This window comes from Ictidomys tridecemlineatus, unplaced genomic scaffold (assembly GCF_052094955.1).
Source record: "Ictidomys tridecemlineatus isolate mIctTri1 unplaced genomic scaffold, mIctTri1.hap1 Scaffold_545, whole genome shotgun sequence".
NCBI classification, from domain to species: Eukaryota; Metazoa; Chordata; class Mammalia; order Rodentia; family Sciuridae; genus Ictidomys; species Ictidomys tridecemlineatus.
This window is the reverse complement of record NW_027523619.1, coordinates 71,094-77,586: the sequence shown is the minus strand read 5'-3', so window position 1 is coordinate 77,586 and position 6,493 is coordinate 71,094. Positions and strand designations below refer to the sequence as shown.

At 39.3% G+C, this 6,493-nt stretch overlaps 1 pseudogene; it reads right to left on the bottom strand.

The window, feature by feature from the left end:
* Positions 1-471: 471 nt before the first annotated feature.
* On the bottom strand, positions 472-1,085 carry LOC144374011 (fibroblast growth factor 4 pseudogene; annotated as a pseudogene).
* Positions 1,086-6,493: the final 5,408 nt, after the last annotated feature.

Here is a 6,493-nt window from a genome sequence, read left to right as displayed (position 1 = left end):
CAGTGTGCTTTCAGTACCCGGAGTAAACCGATATGTCCCGACTCCGGCCACAGGACACAGCCGTGGGCGGCGAGAGGAAGCTCCGCCCAGCGCCCCTTCGCTGGAGACCACGGCCCCAGCAGGCCCTTCCAGACAAGGTGCTTGGCGCCATCAGAATCCAATATCACTGTCTTTACAACACAAAATAGCAGCACGCTCATGTCAAGTTCTTGAGAGTAAAGCAAATCCAACGGTAAGGCTGTCCCCTGTCACGCCAGAAAAGTCAGACTTGCTTTTCGGTTGTCTTAGGTTTTTTTTTTTTTTTCCTCTTTTCTTTTCCAGAAAAAAAAATTTACAAAACACACTTACAGAACCATAAATAATCTGATGGCAATATATACATATTTAAATAATTAACTTAAATATCGTACACCTACTCCTGGATTCCACTCTCTGTCCAGAGTCCGTGGAGGCTGAGGCGGCTCTGGAGGGTCACAGCCTGGGGAGGAAGTGGGTGACCTTCATGGTGGGTGGCACTCGGTTCCCCTTCTTGGGAACCATTCTTAGTGCGATGAACATGCCGGGGTGCTCCTGGGACTCGTAGGCGTTGTAGTTGTTGGGGAGCAGAATCTCCTTGAACTTGCAGTCATCCGCAAAGAAGGGCGAGCCATAGAGCTTGCCCTTGCTGCTCATGGCCAAAAAGAACCTGCTGGCCACTCCGAAGATGCTCACGACGCCCCGCTCCACGGGGGAGAGCTCCAGCAGACTGTCGCTCATGTCCGCGTGCACGCCGCCGATGCGACCATCGGGGAGCACTTGCAGGTGGAAGCCGATGCCCACGTTGCAGTAGAGCCTCCGCAGCCGCTTGATGCCCAACAGGTAATCCCCAGCGCTGCTCTGGACAGCAGCCTCCTTGGGCTGTGAGGCCACGGGCAAGCGCACCAGCGAGCGCACCAGCAGGCTCTCCCAGTGGTGCTCCGGCTCGGCCTCCAGCGTGCCGTTGGGTGCTGTGGGTGCGGCGGCGCCCCCTTGGCCCGCCCAGGGCGCCAGCAGGGCCAGCAGACTGCCAGGAGCAGAGCCGCCGCGGCCGTCCCGGGCCCTGCCATCCCGGCCCGAGGGCGGTGCGTCCGTCAAGCGGTCCGTGCGCCGGAGAAGCCGGCGCCCGAGCTGCGCCAGAGCGGGCCCGCGGGAGCGCATGGACTGGGCCCAGGCTAGGGGTGCGCGGCAGAGCGAGGAGCGGGCGGTGAGCCACGGGGTACCCCGGCGTGGACGCTAAGCTACCGGGGCTGCATGGAGCAGCGGGCAGAGGCGGAGGGGCGCGCGGCCGCGGCTGGGACTCCACCAGGCGATGCGCGCCTCCCTGCGCGCTGGGCCGGCCAAAGGCCGAGCCGCTATATATATTGCTGATTCTTACAACAGGTTATAATCATGAAGTTTTAGAAATATAGAAAAATATGCTATGCTTGGGAGTGACAAACGGTAACATATTAAAGTAGTGTTTCTCCAAGTATGATCAAGAAGTCCTGGGCTGACCCAAGACACTTTCAAGAAATCCATGTGATGGACTTAATAATACTGAGATTTTCCTTGGCCCTTTTATTGTCTCTCAGAGATGTGCAGAGGAATTTTCCAGAGCCTTCATGACATGCAATAAAGTCATCACTCAGATGCATAATAAAAGGAGTAATTGGATATTTTGCATTTAGAAAATGCTTAGTTGTAATTTCTGATACAAGTCAATTTTGCTAGATATAATTCACATTTTTTATAAACAGCTTTTTGGAGAGCTTAAACTATTTTAAGAGTTGTCCTAAAACCAAAAACTTTGAGATCTACTGCTTTAAGGTAAACATAAGTTTACTTAAAATTTGAAGTCTACTATAAATTCTGAAAATTTATTTTCAGTGGATACTTGGTGTTTTCATATGTTCTGGATCAATTATAGAATATAATCTCTCTATATATTTTAATGGGTACAGTAAGATTCTTACCTTCAGCACTTTCATTATGACTATAAATTCTGGGTATGAGTAAAGAGAACAATACATGTGAGCTACCTTTTAATTTTAAAATTTTTTTGTATTTTTTTTGGGGGGGGGCAGGCACTAAGCTAGGTACAGCTGTACCAAGTGCAAAACTCTTTGAACTCTGACCTTTTGATGATAAAAAATTTATGGCTTTAATGACAAGTACAAAAACATGCCCAAGTCTAAACTTACAGTTCTCAAAATTAACAGCTAATGTAGAGGATAAATAAGAAAGAATTATGTGAAAAACAGGCTGATTTGCCTTATGTATTTTCATTTTGGTCCTTTTAGAGATGATCTACCTAGTTTTCTATGGTATCATGCTATGTTTTTAGTCAGTAGGAATAAACATGGAGCAGTATACCAAGTATTGAGAAATACACAATTTGCATCTCTTTTACTCAACCAACCTCCACAGCATTAGGGAAGAGCTACATTCCCCTTTCAGACTGATTATTTGCTTGACTGAAATTAGATATAATAGGAACTATTCTACTAACACTACTATTTCTACAAATTTCTTGAAAAAATATCAGATAAATAAGGTTTATGTTCATGAATAATCAGACAAAACATGTACAGTTCTATAAAGAGCACTGTCACATAAGAACATTCTTGCCTATCCCAATGCTGATATCATTCATTTAAAAAAATGTTGATAAGTTATTTATTATATGCCAGGCACTGGGCTAGGCTCTGGGGACATCCTGGGGACATGAATAACACAGACAAAGGTTCTGACTTTTTTTTTTGATTGTTCACAACATTACAAAGCTCTTGACATATCATATTTCATACATTAGATTGAAGTGGGTTATGAACTCCCAATTTTACCCCAAATGCAGACTGCAGAATCACACACATCCACAATTTTACATAATGCCCTATTAGTAATTGTTGTATTCTGCTACCTTTCCTATCTCCTACTATCCCCCCTCCCCTTCCCTCACATCTTCTCTCTCTACCCCATCTACTGTAATTCATTTCTCTCCTTGTTTATTTTCCCATTCCCCTCGCAACCTCTTATATGTAATTTTGTATAGCAATGAGGGTCTCCCTTCATTTCCATGCAATTTCCCTTTTCTCTCCCTTTCCCTCCCATCTCATGTCTCTGTTTGAGTTTTAATTGAGAATATATATAGAAATATATACAATATAATTAAATTTCAGGGGCATGACATATTATTACCTAAACAGAAAGTGCCTAATCATGGGACTTTAGAGCAGTATTCCTCTCTGCAAAATATGATGTCCAATTGAAACATGAATAATAAGAAGGAGTTAATGAGGCATAAAGTGTTCAAAAGCAGGAGGTAAGAGATTATATTGCATGTTCAGAGTACTAAAAGAAATAACACGGCAGGATTGTAGAGTATATGTTAGGGCAGGAGTGAGGGCTAAAAAATATATATTTAAGGACAATTCTCAGCCTGTATGTCATGTTAAGTAAGTTAGATTTTATTCTAAAAGCAACTAAAGTCACTGAAGAGTTTTGAGTAAAATAGTAGCATTATGAAGTTTGAGTTTCAGAAAGATCACTGTGGTTATGGTTTTGGAGAATAATTAGGAAGAGGGCAAGATTGGATGCAAAGGAATTTGTTATGACATGAATGAAAGTAAAAATTGAATCAAGATGTTCACTTTGATTTATTTAGAATGTTCAATCAATAGAAATTAAGGAATTAAAAGACAATAGGCAGACTAGGGGCATGAGCCAAGGGAAAGGAGACATAGGAGGCACAAACTAAAGGAGATTTGAAGAGCTAAGTTTGGATATTACTGAGTTGTAGGTGACTTTAAGAAATGAGTAAGTTGGCAAGTGGATTTTCAGATCTGGAACTTAGAAAAGAGGACCAGAATAAAGACATAAATGTGGGCTTCACTGGCATGCAAATGGAATTTTAAAAGTTAAAATTGCTGGCCTGGGGTTGTAGCTCAATGGTAGAGTGCTTGCTTCTTTTGTGTGAGGCAGGAGGTTCAATCCTCAGCACTACATAAAAATAAATAAATAAAATAAAGGTAGTGTACCCACCTAAAATTAACAATATATTTTTAAAAGAGTTAAAATTGTATGAGATCTCTATGAAAAAGTATAGTGAGAATAGAAGAGGGCACAGTACTGATATGTACTAAACCCTGGGTATTCTCCCCAGATTAGACTCCTGAAGGAAAGAAAAGGACAAAAATACTGAGTTGGCACTACATTTCTGATATTCGTTATATTAGGGCCAGTGACAGGTAGTAACTGCAGTTTTAAAAAAACAAAATTCTATTTACCATTCATGTTAGTTTGTAAATTATGATTAATGACCTCTAAATATTATTGGTAGTATTTTATTATAGGATTTAATTAACATCTTCATTATGAAGGAGAAAACACAATATGGCCAAATGTGTGCAAGAATAAAAAGAATCACACTTCTTTATTTTATAATGCCATATTATTTTGAATATAATTTCAAAAAAGGATAAAATTATATGATTATCAAAACTGAGTATGAGTTTTAGAACCAAATTGGATGCAATATTACTGTACTGTAGAATAAATATTCATTTATGTAGCATCTAGCATATGTGCTTAACAGAAAAAGATCTTAATAATTTAAAGTTTAGTCATTATGGTGATGGGAAGAGTTGCAAGTAGTCACGCTCTTGTTTATAAATTAGATAATGACAAAGCAGTTGCAAACTAGTTGCTGTTTGACACATGTCATGGGGACAGATACACATAAGGAAAGTGTCTTAGTGCTCTCCAGGGAAAATGAAGTAATTGTAGGAGGGAGAGGGAGGGAGGGAGGGAGGGATTGGGGGGAGAGGGAGGAGTGGAGAGAGAGAAAGAGACAGAGACAGAGACAGAGATAGAGAGAGAGAGAGATCTTAAAAAACTGAATCATATGATGATGTAGGTTGGCAGGTCCAAAATTTTAAGATAGGCTACAAGTTATAGATTTAGAGGAGTTGATGTTGCAGTTTGAGTTTGACTACTATGCTACTTAGCATATCCTCTTCCTTGAAGGAATCTTTTTTTTTCTCTTAAAGGTCTCAACTGATTGAATCATACCAAATCAAATAATAGAAGGTAACTGATTTACTAAAAGTCTTTTAATTTAAGTCTTAACTTCATCTAAAAACGAATCTTCAGAATAGCAATATTTAGACTGATATTTGCCCAAATAGGGCCTGGAAAAATTGAGACATAAAATTAATAATCGCAGAATGCAAAAAGAATTTTGCAAAAGCATAAAAAATAAACATAATAAAACCTAATAGAAAGGTTAATATCTCAGAAACTGAACCTCAGAAAGAATAGAAAAGCAACAATAAAATGCACTGATAACACCAGAAATCTCTTGCAATTCTATATGGTTTTGAAATTTTCAAAGCATTTTCATAATGCTTGGCTTAAAGATGTCTGTTTATTAGACTTATGAGGAAGAACTTCTCAACTTTCTTTCACATATGAATCTAAGATTATGCATATGAATCAAATAATTGTAACAGTTTCTCATTTTATTCCCATGGCATGAGTTATGAAAGAATAGGTTTATGTAAGTGATAGGGAAATATAAGCAGAGATACTAGGCAATATCTCTGATGTCTCTTAACAAAGAAAATTAAAATTAAAATGCTTTGACTGTCAAAGAGGGCATTATTCAACCCTACCTCTCTGTTCCATCAATATATTAAACTATGGTAGGCATGAATTTCAGTGAAAATCAAATAAACACACACTTTTAGTACAAGTGTTGTGCATTGGGAATACAAAAAAATGAAGTCATATTCTTCATCTTATAGTGTGCAATCCACTGCAATAGATAAGCTTCTAACTGAATATTAGCAAAAATTTAACTTGGCCTCACTTAAACAAGCATCTTGGATGAGATACGTTTGAGAGTTAATGGTAGGCCAAAGTTAGAAAAAAAATGGATTGGAAAAGTGGCAGAGAGAAGGTATTATGAATAATGTCATGGTGGGTGTAGAATGACAGAGCATCATCAGTTCCATATGCCCAGAGACAAGTGGGTATATAGAGCAAGTGAACATTGAGAAAGGAGAAGTTAAAGGGTAGGGAAAGGAGGATTTCAAGTACTATGAATTAACTGAGACAGAGTTAGTAAAAACTATCTAGAAGGTATATCTAGGCCTTGGATATATTTGTCATGTAGTACTGCATAAAAACATTTGAAAGTGAAAGACTAATTCTGTTTTACAATTCTATGTTTACAAAATCAGTAGCTCAGACAGATGGGAAATATTCCTTATGATCTGATGGCTTTTACACAAAGCCCAACCTGAAGCTCCCTATCACTTAAAAGCTATCATTCCAGGAGAGGGATAGATAGGATACCAGTAGAGGAAGTAGAATAGTGAACAACACAATTTCTATTAATGGTAACTTATTAGTTACCCACAATGATCATTTAGAACCTCAGAAAATAGTTAACAGATTCTCTCAAGAAAACTAGCAAAAGTGAGGTTGTAACTTA